Genomic DNA, 15885 nt, shown 5'->3' with positions numbered 1-15885 from the left:
GTCTGCTTGGGCCACACCCAAACCTAGCTGCAGTATTGGCAGGTTGTCTTTCTCTCTGGCTCCCCCAGTGGTCAGGGAGAAAATTATCCTTTTGCTTGCTAAGTGGGGATTGCCTAGGCTGGTCTAAAGGGTAGGCAGCTTTTGAATGCCTTTTACTAAAGTTGTGCTTAACCAGGTGTCAGGGCTGACTCGGGAGGCAGAACTGTCACAACACAGTATATAAAACAATTTATAAATATACATTTAAAAATGATAAAAGATGGCCTAACCAGCTGGTGGTAAACATACAACTTCCACCAGTGCTGAAAAGATTGTTAAAATAGTTCTGATTTAAGTGGCATACTGATAAAATTAGAACTATACATAATGAAAAATGACAAAGGCAACAAAGCTACTGCTTCAAAATAAAGGAGATAAGTTAAACAACGCAATCTCAGTACAATCCATTAAAACAAATAATGAAATACACCCCCATCCCCCTATTATGAGCATCAGAACATTTACTGCTGCGGCCAGTGATACAAAACACTAATGCTGCTTCATAAAAGGGGGGAATAAAGTCTTAAAAGTTAAAATTAAGAAAAGGCAGGTAGCTAATATAATCAGTGGAGTCATTCACAAAATTCTAATTAAAACCATAAAAATTAAAAGCTGAGCAAATAAAATACTATTCACACGTTCCTGTGTCTGTTAAAACTGACAAACATGTCTGTGCTCACAACCAAGCTTACATGTTATCCATACACAATAAATTAACTAAAAAAAACCTCGTAAGATGTCTGAAATCTCTTAACTAAAACTGAAACCTTTAAACTGAATAACTCAGAGCTATAAAAAAGAGTGATTAACAACCACAAGATTTAAAAATAAATTTAAAAACATTAATGAACATTGTGGTGCAGTTCCCATAAGGAGATCAATTTATCCTTATGGGATAAACATTTATTTAAATGTTGAAAAAGAGCCCACACTCCCACATATAATGTTTACAGCACTGCATTTAAAGAAATGATTAGGAGGAAGAGGAGAAGGCTGGGGAGGGGGTGAGATGAGAAATGGTAGAATAGGGACTGAGAGAAGAATGTGGAAAGTTAATAGGTGAAAAGTGCACAGGAGGTAGAAAACTGGATGGTAAGAGTGAAAAGAAAGAAAGGAAGGAAAGAGCTAAAAGTGAAAAATCAATCATTCTAATTCTGCAGACTTGAGGAATCCCTTGTCAATAAGAAGCAGATTGCAAAAGAATATATGTGAGGGAATGGAAGAAGAGAGGAGAAAGGAAAAATGGGCAATAGCCACCTAAAAGAGCAGAAAGACAAGAAAGCAGAAGAAAGAAACTGAGACCAATATGATTTCTTCCATAGTTGGAACGCATCAGTGATCAGTGCAACATACTGATATTACTGGAATACATATTAATGAGATCTATGCATTCTGCCACATTTTAAGTGTTTTTATGTTCATTTTTATCATTTGGGAGTGTTTTTTTTCTCAGTGTTTTTACTAGTTATGGATTTTTAAACATTTCAAGACCAAATTTTATGGGTTGTATTGTGATTCCATGGTGAATGTTATAAGCCATTTTACTCTGTGCACCAACTGGATAGTGCATCTGTATTACTGTGACTTATCCTTCCCCTCCCCCTACCTTCTAAAATATCACACTATCCTGCAAATATTTTGTTTAACACAGGATAAATATTTTATTTTTAGTTTGGTTTTCATTTTTTTTAAATAAAGATGTATAGATACAAATTTTAGTTCACATCCTCTACTGAATTTCCACTGAGCTGAAGTTAGTTGTTACTACAGAAATTTAAACCTTCTTAGACCCATGGCTTAGTGTTGTCACAACCTTTTTCTATGAGGTTTGAATTCTGTGTCTGTAAGAAAAAAAAAAATCCCTAACGTTGATGAAAATCGGGACCTTAGTGTGATAGGTCCAAACTTATCCTTATAATCTCTTAGCCAGTCAGATTGTCAAGATGCATATGCATGAGCTTTATTTGCATATACTGAGTTTATGATGTATGCTAAATATCTGGACACAAGGGAATAAAAGTAACCCAAAAACCTTTTACCATTATTAGAAACTGTAGAATACCCTGAAGATACCCACAATATTGGGAGATATATATCATTAGATATACTATATGTAATTAACTTGTAGAATGAACATGCGTTTTTGGAGATGACTCTGTTTTTGTATATAGACAAGAACTGTAATGAAATTGTTTTCACAGGCACTGTTAAACATTACTCCTTAATGAAACCAGTTTTTCTACAAGAAAAAAAATCCTATTAAACATGAAAGGCTCTTGCTGATCCCTGCATGTACATGAGGGTCAGGAAACCTCCAGGGAGTACTATAGGAAGCAGAAGGGCTCACTTGTGGTGGAGAGACACTGTAAAAAACCCGCATCCATTGCCCTAGGTGAGGATGGGACACGGAACAGATATCTTGTGTGCTTTGAGAGTATTAAAGATTTCTTGGTAGTATATGTGAATGTAGTCATGGTAAATCTTTACAACAAAGATAACATTCCTCTGCATGCCATCCAGAAACCACCCTCTGGCAAAAAACAAATGAGGCTCATATAAGAGCAGCATCTTTACCAGTATGTAATTTGTGTCCTTAATAAAATGAACTGCAGAGAGCTCTAAAGAAAAGCATTGTACCAGTGCAGAGTAATACAATGAACACTTCAAAGATCCTGCAAGGGGAGGGTTTACTGGAGTACTTGTTACTTTGGGAGAGAAGTAAAAAGAGCCTCAAAATGTGTATTATTTATTTTACATATTATATTCCTGTAGCCAAAATCTGATCACCTGCACATCATTTGAAACCACCCTCCAAAACCTAAATCAACCCTGATATATTGTAAACACTCAAACAAATATGTGATGTGCTAGTTAGTTGTACTGATAAGAAAACAATATTCTAGGTCTACAGTTGAGTAGAAGGGGGTCACAGGTGGAGGGGGGTTACAGGTTTGAATCCCACAGATGCCAAGTTATCCAGTTTCGGGCTGGAGACTTTTGTCCACTTGTTTCTAAACTTATATCCCAAAGAAGTATGGGATATGTAGTGCCTGATTCTGCCCATTGAAATCGGTGCTGGAATTCCCATAATGCACCATGATAGGATGGTTCCAAATCTAGGACTGTCCCATAATCTCTAGCTTGGAACTGGTTACCTTGACTGCTCTGGAATCAATGGTTAGCTGCTCAGTTGTGGGCTTTTAGCATAGGTGTGCCTGGGCATAGGTAGAGGAACACTTTTTGTTGTGGGGCCCAAAAGCTCCGCCCTAGACCTCTCTCTCCGGCTGCTCTCATTTTAAAACTTCGGGAAGCGGCAACGAGTGAGCCTGCTGCCGTTGGCCTGCCCCAGAAATCTTCATTATGCAGCATCTGGATGCTGCAGAATGAAGACTTCCGGATTACGCCAACGACAGCAGGCTCACTCGTTGCCACTTCCCAAAGATTTAAAATGAAAGCAGCCGGGGAGGAGTGTGTAGGAGACAGGAGAGCCATCTCTTCTGACTGACCACCAATTTTTTTTTTTTTGGGGGGGGGCATGGCCCCTTTGGCCACCTCCGTTCTGACGCCCATATGCCTGAGAGAGGGATGGAGGGAAGATGGCTGCTGATATGCAGGCTGATTCTCAGAACTCCCGCAGTAGATCCAACAGTACACATGTGCCAAGCAAACCTGACTAGGGTTACTAGATTTCGTCTGTAAAAAAGAGGACACATGGCCCCTGCCTTGTTCTGCCCCCAGCCCAGCCTCACTCCACCCCACTTTGTCCTCAACCCCACCCCCCCACATGTTGTCTCTTCTTCCCCAAGCTTGGGGTGATGTCTGGAGGGTCTCTAAGCATGCGCATGCTCGGAGGCCCTCCAGATGCGGCCCCGAGCTCAGGGCCGGGTTTTGGAAACCCCTCAGACACCTGGACAGTCCTCTACAAAGAGGACATGTCTGGTTTTCCCGAACCCAACTATGCAGCGCACATTGGCACTGCTCTTCTTTGCCCTTAAATACAAGCTTTACATTTTTTCTTTTGAGCTGGAAGCACAGAAAACAGGTACCAATGTATGTTTTCCTTTTTGGATTTGCCTGAACTTAGGCACATTTCATTGTCAGTACTGGTGCTTACAGGCTTGAATGGGCTTTGTTCCAGTTCTGAAAGAAATCAGAACCTCTCTTCAAAACTTCCACCTCCTGCTCTGAGCTGGTGTTATTTTTCCAATGGTAAGGGAAAGGTTTGTTTGTGAGCTGTTCTCTGAGCATTGGGAAGGCATAGCAAATGATGTCATTAGCATACATTTGACTACATTTAAATACAATTTGCAGCTATCTCTGCTGCCGTGCATGTTGTTTCCAGCGCTAAAGCACTCTGAGCATTTTTTGAAGATTTATATGTGCTCTATTCCCATGCCAACTAACCTTACTGCCGGTGGTAGGTTTTGAGAATCAGCTGGAAGAGGGGCCCTGACCTCTGGTTCTTTTACAAAATGGTTACCCAGTGTTGCTCAAACATGATCTCTAGGGAGGAGGGGATTGGATATGGAAGAAAAAAAAGGAAAAATATGGGGAAGGGGATGAGGACCCACATACAAACATTCATAGTGTATCAGTGCCATCTGCAGGCCTATTGAGAAGATACATATGAGACTGAGATTTTGCTGTAGTTGGAGAAAAGTTGTCATACGTAATTACTATCAAAAATGAAACTCATCATATCTAAAGCACCACCAGACATATACAGCACTGTACAGATAAACATAAGAGAGTCATCCTACTCATGGAGCTTACAATTTAGCCAAGATAGAGAGATGATACATAAGAGATTCCATGACTTGTATTTATTATGATAAACATGATTAAAATCTGTCAATCTGTGATGAGGCAGATCTGGGTTCAGGCAACCTTGAAATACAACTTTTTAGCAGATGTTCAATATAGAAACATAGAAACATGACGGCCGCCAAATGGCCCATCCAGTCTGCCCATCTACAGTAACCATTATATCTTCCTCTCTCTAAGAGATCCTATGTGCCTATCCTAGGCTTTCTTGAAATCAGACGCAGTCTCTGTCTCCACTACCTCTGCTGGGAGACTGCTCTACGCATCTACCACCCTTTCTGTAAAAAAGTATTTCCTTAGATTACTCCTGAGCCTATCACCTCTTAACTTCATACTATGCCTTCTCATTCCAGAGCTTCCTTTCAAAGAGTCAACTGATGCACGTTTACACCATGTAGATATTTAAATGAATCTACCATATCTCCCCTCTTCCATATTTCCACCAAAGTATACATATTGAGTTCTTTAAGTCTGTCCCCATACACCTTATGGGAAAGACTATGCACCATTTTAGAAGCCTTCCTCAGGACTGACTCCATTCTTTTTATATCTTTTTGAAGGTGCAGTCTCCAAAATTGTACACAATATTCTAAATGAGATCTCACCAGAGTCTTATACAGGGACATCAATGCCTCCTTTTTCCTACTGGCCATTCCTCCCCTATGCACCCTAGCATCCTTCTAGCTTTCACCGTCACCTTTTCAACCTGTTTGGCCATCTTAAGATCATCACATACAATCACATCCAAGTTCCATTCTTCTATCATGCATTTCACACTAATTCAAGAAGTCTCCTCCAGGTATATAAAAGCACAGAATGGGTCATGGAGGACTGGGACACAAATAATGAATGAATGGAGGTGGCAAGAAGGGGTAGAACGGGAGGTAGGGGATGAGATGTTTCAAGAAACTTAATGTGTTTGTAGGTGAGCACAAGGCTGTTACTACAGGTGGGTAAGACAGGCACTTGACGGCTGCTAAGCAGAAAGAGCACTTGAAGATGGAAGAAAGCCCCAACAGTTAAACAAAAAAAAAGTTATACAACTGACATGCATTATTTTTGGTAATTCTTGTGTGCTATATGCAAAATCATAGTGCAACTTAGTATACAAGGCCCTAAGAAAAGAGAAAGTGCTTTAGTCGCTTCTATTAGCACAAAGTAGTGTGCATGCTGTTCAAAGAACAGTGGCTAAAATGATAAACGGGATGGAATTCCTCTCATATGAGGAAATGCTAAAAAGGTTAGGGCTTTTCAGCATAGAAAAGAGGTTGAAGGGAGATATGATTGAAGTACAAAATTCCGAGTGCATAGAATGATTCAATTTTTTACTCTTTCAAAAATTAAAAAGATTGGGGGACACTTACTGCCTCTTTTACAAAGCCACGCTAGCGGCTGCCACGTGGCAACAGCCTCAAAGCCCTTTAAATCTCTATGGGCTTCGGGGCCATTAGCGCAGGGCAGCTGCTAGGGCGGCTTTGTAAAAGAGGCTGTTAATGAAATTAGGTTCAAGGTGACTTAGAATTCAGGAGTTAGGATGTGTAGGTAATACAACAGTATTACATTACATTAGTGACTTCTATTCCACCTATACCTTGCAGTTCAAGGCGGATTACAAAAGAGCTAACTGGACATTTCCAGTAACGTTACAATTGTTTTTTGGTTACAAAAGAGGTAAGATAGCTGGAAAATTTCCAGGAGAACTTGCAAATTGGATAGTAAAATGACTGGACATTTCTAGGTAATATTACAAATAAGTTACAAATAAGATTACATTACATTTTAGGGATCTGTTAGTATTTTGAGGTACCTGGATAATTTTTTTTGAATAGCAGGGTTTTGATTTCTTTTCGAAATGATTTGAGGTCGCCCGTTGCCGTCAGCAGATTGGCGATGGAGTGGTCAAGTTTTGCTGCTTGCGTCGCAAGAAGGTTGTCAAACATCTTCTTGCGCTGAGTGCCTTTGAGCGGAGGGTAGGCAAATGGGGTCAGGGTTCTTCTTTGTCTTGTGGTGAGGATCAGATTTAGGCGGTTGTTTAGGTAGGAGGGGTCAGAGCCGTTGAATGCTTTGAATAATAGACAGTAGAATTTGAATTGAATTCGTGCTTGTATTGGTAGCCGGTGAGAGTCTAGGAAGGCAGTGGTGATGTGATCATATTTTCTCAGAGAGTAGATCAGTCTGAGAACGGTGTTTTGTATAGACTGAAGTTATTTTAGCATGTTGGCAGGGCAAGGTAGATAGAGAGACTTGCAATAGACCAGTAGACCTAAGACTAGGGATTGGACAATTAGCCTGAATTGCTCTGGGTCGAAGAATTTTCTTATTTTACGTAGATTTCTGATAATTAAAAAAAGCTTTCTGGGTTGTCTTATTGATTTGGGCCTGCATTGTGCAGCACCTGTCTATCGGTACTCCTAGGAGTTTAAGTTCGGGCTTTATTGGGTATTTGGTGTTCTTAATTTCCAGTTCTGTGATGGTGGGGGTTTTGGCCTTTTTGAGCAGAAGGATTTTTGTTTTATCTGAGTTTAGTTTCAGTTTGTGGTCTACCATCCATTTTTCCACTGCATCTAGTGTTTTTTCCAGTTTTACTATTGAGGTGAGCTCTAGTGGGTCAAAGGGGAGGAGTATGGTGATGTCATCTGCGTAGCTGAAGGATGTAACATTTAAGTTGTCTAAAGTGGTTCCAAGAGAGGAGATAAAGAGGTTGAAGAGCATAGGTGATAGTGGTGATCATTGTGGAACTCTGCAGGGGTTGGACCATGGATCTGATTTGATATTGTTGGACTTTACTCTCTAAGTTCTTGATTTGAGGAATCCTTGGAACCAATTGTAAACCTTGCCTGAGATCCCAATGGTGTCAATTATCTGTAGCAGTATGGAGTGGTCGACCAGGTCAAATGCTGCAGAGAGTTCAAGTTGGATTATCAGCATCTTTTTGCCTTTGCTGATATGCTGTCGAGCTATGTCTAGTAGGATTACTGTGGTTGGTTCGAAATCCTGATTGTAAATCTGTATAAAATTCTGCTTTTTTTGAGCAAGTTTGTGACTGTATTAGCATTGAACTGTCTTGAAGATATATTTTGTAACTGTGCAATGATGCTTAGATATCTTAGGAGGGTTTATGATATTGTTGATGGGGTTTTTTTTGCATTTTGTTATTTGTTAGTTCCTTATTTCGTATGGTTTTTGTACATCACTTAGATTTGTAGATAGGCGGGTTATAAATGTTTTTAAATAAATAAACAGTAAACAAGTTAGATAGAATAGTATGTGATATATACTGAAGATAGGAAGAAGTTAGATCAGTGGTTCCCAACCCTGTCCTGGAGAACCACCAGCCAGTCAGGTTTTCAAGATAGCCCTAATGAATATGCATGGTGCCGATTTGCATGCCTGTCACCTCCATTATAAGCAAATCTCTCTCATACATATTCATTAGGGTTATCCCAAAAACCCGACTGGCTGGTGGTCCTCCAGGACAGGGTTGGGAACCACTGAGTTAGATCATCATAGCGGGAAATATAGTGAAAATTTTAGATATAGTACAGTAGTTTCAATTGCAATCCAATTGAGTTAAAAGTAGGCATAAATTATGAGGAAGGTCATTCAATACTTGAATGATGCAATATTATGTAATTTGCTAAGGTAGCTAGTAATTGTTATGGTGCAGTGGTTCCCAAACCCTGTCCTGGGGGACCCCCAGCCAGTCGGGTTTTCAAGATTTCCCTAATGAATATGCATGAGAGAGATTTGCATATAATGGAAGCGACAGGTATGCAAATCTCTCTCATGCATATTCATTAGGGATATCTTGAAAACCCGACTGGCTGGGGGTCCCCCAGGACAGGGTTTGGGAACCACTGGTGTATATGTTTTCAAAGAGGAGAGTCTTTAGCTGATTTTTGTAAGATTGATCCAGGTCTTTGTGCCAAAATAGATGAGTAGGGAGATAAATATGCGCTTGCATTTTACTCCTTTGGAAGAAGGAAGGATCAGTAAAACGATTTGAGGCTTCTAGTTAATGTTGACCAATAGTTGATGAAAAGGTTTATATGAGGTTCTGCGGAGTTCACAAATAGGAGCCAACTCTGAAAGTGCAATGGGTGCTGAGCACCCCCCAATACTGAGCAAACATTTTGGTTTGGGTAATTTGTACTGTGTTCGGAAACCCAATCATTTTGCAGTATTGGCATCTATGGTCCCACCTGAGTTGTCTGGCAGCAGAAGTACTTAAGAGCATCATATTCTGTTATCAGGACCAAGCCTTGCAATAAGAGGTGGTGATTTTGTGGCTCTGGCAACAAGCTCTTCTCCTGTGGCCAGACTAATCATTTCTATAGCACTACTACCCTGTTTCCCTGAAAATAAGACCTATCCCAAAAATAAGCCCTAGCATGATTTTTAAAGATGCTCCTAATATAAGCCTACCCCCCAAATAAGCCCTGTTAATATCAATCCCCAAAGCCCCCTCTCCCCAAATGTCCCCAACACTCCCTGACTCTATCCCTGACATTAGTGCTGCCTGATTTGTTAAAAAAATGGACTCATCAATTCAGCAACCCCCACCCCTGCTGCTTTAGGAGGCCTCAGAGAGGAGGTATGTCAGTCTCACTGTGGGAGGGTGGTGGGGTTCTGCTGTACAGGGGGAAGGGTGAGAGGGGAGGAAAAATGCTGCACATGGGGGAGGGGGGAGAAAGAGGAAGAAATGGTGGAGAAGAGGAAGGGAGAGTTGATTGTTTTACATGAAAAAAATAAGACATTCCCCGAAAAAAATAAACCCTAATGCGTTTCTAGTTTCGGGGAAACATGGTAGATAGACATAGGCAGCACTGTAAATCAAAACACAGAAGAGACAGTCCCTGCTCATAAAAGCTTACAGTCTACTCAAGACAGACAGTCTGGACAAGGGTCATCAATACACTGTGCTCATGTGGGGGAATTACAGAGGGAATGATAAAACAGATTAGAAGGTGAGTTGGAATTGAAAGCATCTTCAAAGAAGTGGGCTTTGAGTCTCGATTTGAATACTGCCAGAGATGGAGCCTGATGTATCAAGATTAGGTAATTTTTCCGACGGAAATGGCTGGAACATGAGATGGCAATTGGAGATAAATTTGCTGCACTCACTCCTGCCAGCCCTAAACTAGGGCTTTATCCGAGCAGTGGACGGTGTTTCCCACCGCATCAGGAGGTCCCTCTGCAAAAGTGTACTGAGGTAATCCAACATTTGAATTTACAATCTCTGACGCCCCCCCCCCCTTCATCCCCTGATGCTTTCATCATACCGTCTTCCAGTCGAAGATATTAGTCTTTTAAGTTGAATCCTGTGTGCAGAAAAACACAGGAGCCCTTACTGTTAGTCCTCAGACAATGAAATTCCTTTTTCCCAATACAGAGAATTGAAATGAAGTCCTTTATGGCTTCTAAAATTTACAATCTTTCAAGACCATGCAGACGCTATGAGAATAATTTTAAATTGAAAAGATAAACAATCTACTATATCTTATAGCAAAATTCTGTACTGCAATCACTCATATAGGTAGTGCCGTTGAATCCAACAGGTGGCTCCGTGGCGCAATGGATAGCGCATTGGACTTCTAGAGGATGAAGTGATTCAAAGGTTCCGGGTTCGAGTCCCGGCGGAGTCGCAGGTTAACTTTTTTTTTTTTCTCCAGTAAACTGATTTTCAATTCATCTATAATACGTCTCCCACTGCTGACACCTTTCCATTTTTAAAGACAAAAAGCAGCTACAACGACAAACTTTTCTTTCTTAAAGAGAATACAGGACAACGACATCCCACGTGCCACTCAGTCTCATACTAAACAATCTCGACAATCTCCAACCTAATGCGCCTTGTTCTACTTTGGCCCACTGAGGGCGGTGCAACTCTGTTAGCTCCAGGAGAGGGTGTGGCCAGCGACTTAGCGGGTGTAATGGGTCAATGTCGGTCACGCCTGCGCAGTCGCCATTTCCCCCCTCGTGTGTGTGAGACAGAGACTCTGAGAGTGCAGACTTCCTGAGTTTACGCGTGCGCAGTGTGTAACGCTGATCTGTGTGCTCGCACCGCTTCCCCAAACCGGGCGAAAAATTAAAAGATGCTTTCCCCCCTCTATAAGTAGAGTTACCATATGGCTCCAGAAAAAAGAGGACGGAAGTAAAAAGGATAAACTGAGCCAGCTGGGTTTTTACTTCCATTGCTTTCAATAGCAGTAAAACCCGGATGTCTCAATCGGTCCTTTCTCCAGCCATATGATAACCCTATCCATAAGGCCATCCTCCCCAAGGCATTGGGGGTGGGGAGGCGGAAATATTCTTTTGGAGTTCCAGTCTTTTAATATTATGGAGATGACATCTTGTTGGGGATTTTTTTCTCTCATTACAATCCAATCTTGCACCTGTTCATTCCTGTCTTTCTGCTCAACCTGGATGCACAGTCATCTACTACAAAATCCTGACAAAACTGTTGCTTACTGGATCTCTTGTCCTCTCTCAAAATTCACACAACTTCTAGTTCATTTTGATAAGCTCATCCCAACTGTTTCCAGTTTTAGGTACTTAGGAGTCATACTTGATTCTAAACTCATTTCAGGAGCATAATTTAGGTACCTTTCAATTAGGCCTTTCTCTTTACATACACTTATTGATGCCCTGATCATTTCCCAAATGTGATTACTGTAACTCCATTTATGCAGGAATCACTGCCACTTAACTCAAACATTTACAGGCCCTTCAAAATACTATCATCTGTTTGCTATGCTCTTTTTGATCATTTGCCTCCACTCTCTGCTTTTAACTGGTTGCCTGTGCACCATCATATCCTCTTCAATATTCTAAGTCTTGCACACAAGACATATCTCACTGGTCAGCCCTCCTATCTATCATCCCCTATATCTTACAAACCCTTCTCTCACTTGATACAAATCATTTTCTTTGTCCAAAACTGGCTCATTTTGACTCCACCAGAAGTTCTGCTTTGTTTTTTTGTTGCACCATAGCTATGGAATGACCAACCTCCATCCATTTGCTAAATTTAATACTGTATCAAAGTTTTGGTAAAGCATTTGATTTAACAGCCAAAAAATAGTAATAGAAACAAATGCAAAATATCAGATATATAAATGTCCCAAAGCTGACTTTTTTCCCTATCTTTTTTGTCTGGTTATTACTTTGATCCTAGTCTCTTCCACTTTTTTGTTTTTTTCATAACTTTTTTTTCCAGGGTCTCCTGTCTTTTTGAGCTTTCTTTTGTATGCCTACTATCTGTTTATCTTCTATATCCTTATCCATCTTGTTCAGTGTCTCCCTATCCTCCCATGTTCAACTGTCCATATCCTCCCTTTATATTAATGGTCTGGATTTCCTTTTTATGTCCCATCTTCTGTCTTTTCCCTTCTTCCTGCATCTCCACCTCTAGTCCAGCCTCTTTCTCTTTGTAGCATTTTCCCCCACCTCTTTGCTTTAGGTCTCTCTCTCACTGACTGCATCCCTCCCTAGACCAACATCTCTTCCCCTCCCCTTTTCTCAAGGTCTCTCTTCCCTCTGCTTCTCTCTCCCCCTCCCAGCAACCCACACACATTTTGAGGACTACTGCAGATGGCAGAGGCAAGAAAGTTACAAGGCTGCATGGGAATGGGAGGGGGTTTGGAAAGATGTCAGACACATGGTTGGGGAAGACTGGCAGCTAGAAGAGGGGATGGATCATTGTCCTCCTAGCATCTTAGGCTGAGCTATGCAGGAAGTCATATTGCATTTATAGTTCAATTTTTAATACTACATTGTTTGATATATTTCTAGTTTAACAAAGTAAATAACAGTAACTAAAGACCAATATGCTTATCAAGCCTGCCCAACTAAGATCCATGCCCTTTGGAGAGATGCATGTAAAAATTCTCAGATGGAACCTTATGCCAGCTTCTTTTTCCCCATGTTTCCTACTCAACCTTTCAACCGTCTCTACCTATCATTTCAATTCCAGGTATGCCCAGAATTTGTCACCTTTGCTAGCAGGCCATCTAAGACCTGCCTTCCTCTATCATGCCTCTCACAAACTCACACCCAATCTAATATTTGGGTTCTCTTCAATGTCCTAGTAAATCTATCTGTATATATAAATGTAACCTTGGTCTCACTCACACAAATCTTTGAGCACCAACTAGTTCTTTAGGTCAGGCACCTACAACTAAGATCTACAAAACAAAGTTTTGTTTTTGAATTGGGTGTAGGCCAGGGCCAGCTGAAAGATATTCTTTCCTGGACTCACTTTATTTTCAGTAATAAATATTCAACAATCTCAGTGATTAACTTCAACTTGCTTTATGGAACAGGAACTCCTTAAACTAGTAACTTGATATTTACAGTTGAGAATGTTTGGGTGAACAGTTTATATCCCCAAACTCTTCCCTCTCAAAATCCAAGTTCAAAGAGGAAAAAGAAAAGCTATACTCCAATCAAGTTTCGGTTTAATTCACTAGAGCAGAGTTGTCCAAAGTCAGTCCTTCAGTCAGGTCTTCATGATTTCCCAAATGAATTTGCATGCATATTCATTTGAGAAATCATGAAAACCCAACCTGGCGAGGGCCAAGGTTGGATGCCTCTGCACTAGAATGTCAAGGAACATGTGGTATCTGCTATCCCAGCCCCTTACATTCTAGAGCAGGGGTGTCGAAGTCGGTCCTCGAGGGCCGCAATCCAGTCGGGTTTTCAAGATTTCCCCAATGAATATGCATGAGATCTATGTGCATGCACTGCTTTCAATGCATATTCATTGGGGAAATCCTGAAAACCCGACTGGATTGCGGCCCTCGAGGACCGACTTCGACACCTGTGTTCTAGAGTCTGCTCCTCACAGTGTCCCTAATGTTTCTGTCCCATCTTGGGATAGGGGATTTCCACTTACAAGAAAAAATTTTGATTTTTCAGAATTAAATTTGAGTTTGAATCTGAACATCCAAAGTTTTATCTTTGCCAAAATTACAGCGATCTGATCTTTTATATCGTCTGTAAAAGATGACATAGGCAATAATATAGTAATATCATCCATGTAGATATAAAACTTGACTTTTAGATCTTGTAGTAAATTAGCCAGGGAAATCAAATAAATATTATACAGAGTAGGTGACAATGGAGATCCCTGAGGGACACCGGATGAATTACTCCAAGTAGATGAGTATATCCCAGAGGAATATACTTGATAAGATCTACTTTGTAAGAAGCCCTTGAACCACTTATAAACGTTCCCTGCGTTTCCTATGACTCCAAGCAGGCCAATAAAATATCATGATCAACTAAATCGAATGCACTACTCAAGTCCAATTGAAGAATCAAGACACTTGAACCTAAACTGAATTGCTTATAAAGATAGTCTAATAAGGATGCCAGGACTGTTTCAGTACTGTGACCAGCAAGGAAACAAGACTGATGATCCTGAAGAATGTAAAATTTGTCCAAATAATTAATCAAAACAACATTTACCAAACCCTCCATAAGTTTTACAAACAATGGAATACTAGCTACGGGCCTTAAAGATCTCAATCTATATACTTTGGAGGAAAGGTGGGAGAGGGGAGATATGATAGAGTTGTTTAAATACCTACATAATATAAATGTGCATGAGTTGAGTCTCTTTCATTTGAAATGAAACTGTAATGAGAGGGCATAGGATGAAGTTAAGAGGTGATAGCTCCGTTGTAATCTAAGGAAATACTTTTTTATGGAAAGGGTTGTAGATGAGTGGAACAGTCTCCCGGAAGAGGTGGTGGAAACAGAGACTGTGTCTGAATTCAAGAGGGTCTGGAATAGGCACTTGGGATCTCAGAGAGAGAAAGAGATAATGGTTACTGTGGATGGGCAGACTAGATGCGCCATTTGGCCTTTATCTGCCATCATGTTTCTATGTTTCTAATATTTGAGTGATTCAGAGGCGATTGCAGCAGTGGAACAATATTTCAGTTACTAGTTGTGCAGAATTTCGCCTGGAGTAGCCATTGCGTTTGCTCTTTGTGCAGGCTAAATTTGAATGGTAAATAGTATAAATACACTGGCTGTAGAGCCAGAGTAAAGCATTAGAAAAATCAAATAGTCACATAGGACATCAGTTTCTTTGTGTCAACTAGGTAAAAGGATTTTTCACTTTATTTTTACTCTCATTTGCAAAAACAAATCACCTATTGTTGAAGCTGTCTGTACCCAAGTATTATATATGCAGTTGCAGTTAAGTGGATCCAGGGCAGGAGCCAGGAAGTCACACTCTTCCACTGAAGAAGTAGGCGTGTAGGGTCAGGTTGGGGGGGGAGTCATAATGGGGTGAAGGGAAGCTTGCTTTCCCTCGACACACACCTATGCTGCCCTTCTTTATGACATTCACATCTGGTAACTGAAGGGAAAACATGCTACTGTGTCACCTTATATGTGCACTCTTCAATTTGTGTTGTAACATAGAGCTAGTGTTATATGTAGCCCAACTTTTAATACTGTAAGACAATCAGTTCATCTCACAATAGACAGTATTTCAAAACTTCAATCATTCTATTTTTTAATATATTTCTTCTTAGGTCTTCAGAAGTATCAGTATTAGCCAAGTGTTTTCAATAGCTAAAATACTATTTTAGCACTGGCCTCATTAGACCAGTTTTTAAATTTTATAAAGCGCTCTTCTGTGATTTGTGCTAAATATCTTAAATAAAGATAAAAAAAAGTCTTTCAACTTATCTTTTATGGTTAAATTTGTTTTTGTATCTGATATCATTGATCGGGATGGTGTGGAGCTAAAACAGAACGGGGACTTTTCTTGATTCAGTCTTCGGGCGGAACATGTTGGAATGACATGTCCCTTCTTGATATCAGTGACAAAAACAAATTTAACAACAAAGGATGTATACATTTTGAGGAACACCAATAAACATGTTTTACCTGATGCTTGCCACGTCTTATGTTTTTTGTTTCACTCCTGCTTAGTCACAGACTTCCCAAGACCCTTTATCTCAATGGTATAGGTTTGCTGTATTTAACTCCTTGTTTTAAATC

General features: G+C 40.4%; 1 non-coding gene across 1 annotated transcript; it reads left to right on the top strand.

Moving 5' to 3' along the window:
* The first annotated feature begins 10423 nt into the window (after positions 1–10423).
* Positions 10424–10508, top strand: TRNAR-UCU. Its single transcript is given in 2 exon segments — positions 10424–10460; positions 10473–10508. It is a non-coding gene; the product is annotated as a tRNA-Arg (tRNA).
* Positions 10509–15885: the final 5377 nt, after the last annotated feature.

Source organism: Geotrypetes seraphini, chromosome 12 (assembly GCF_902459505.1).
Source record: "Geotrypetes seraphini chromosome 12, aGeoSer1.1, whole genome shotgun sequence".
In the NCBI taxonomy this organism is placed as follows: domain Eukaryota; kingdom Metazoa; phylum Chordata; class Amphibia; order Gymnophiona; family Dermophiidae; genus Geotrypetes; species Geotrypetes seraphini.
This window is presented reverse-complemented; position numbering and strand designations above follow the sequence as displayed.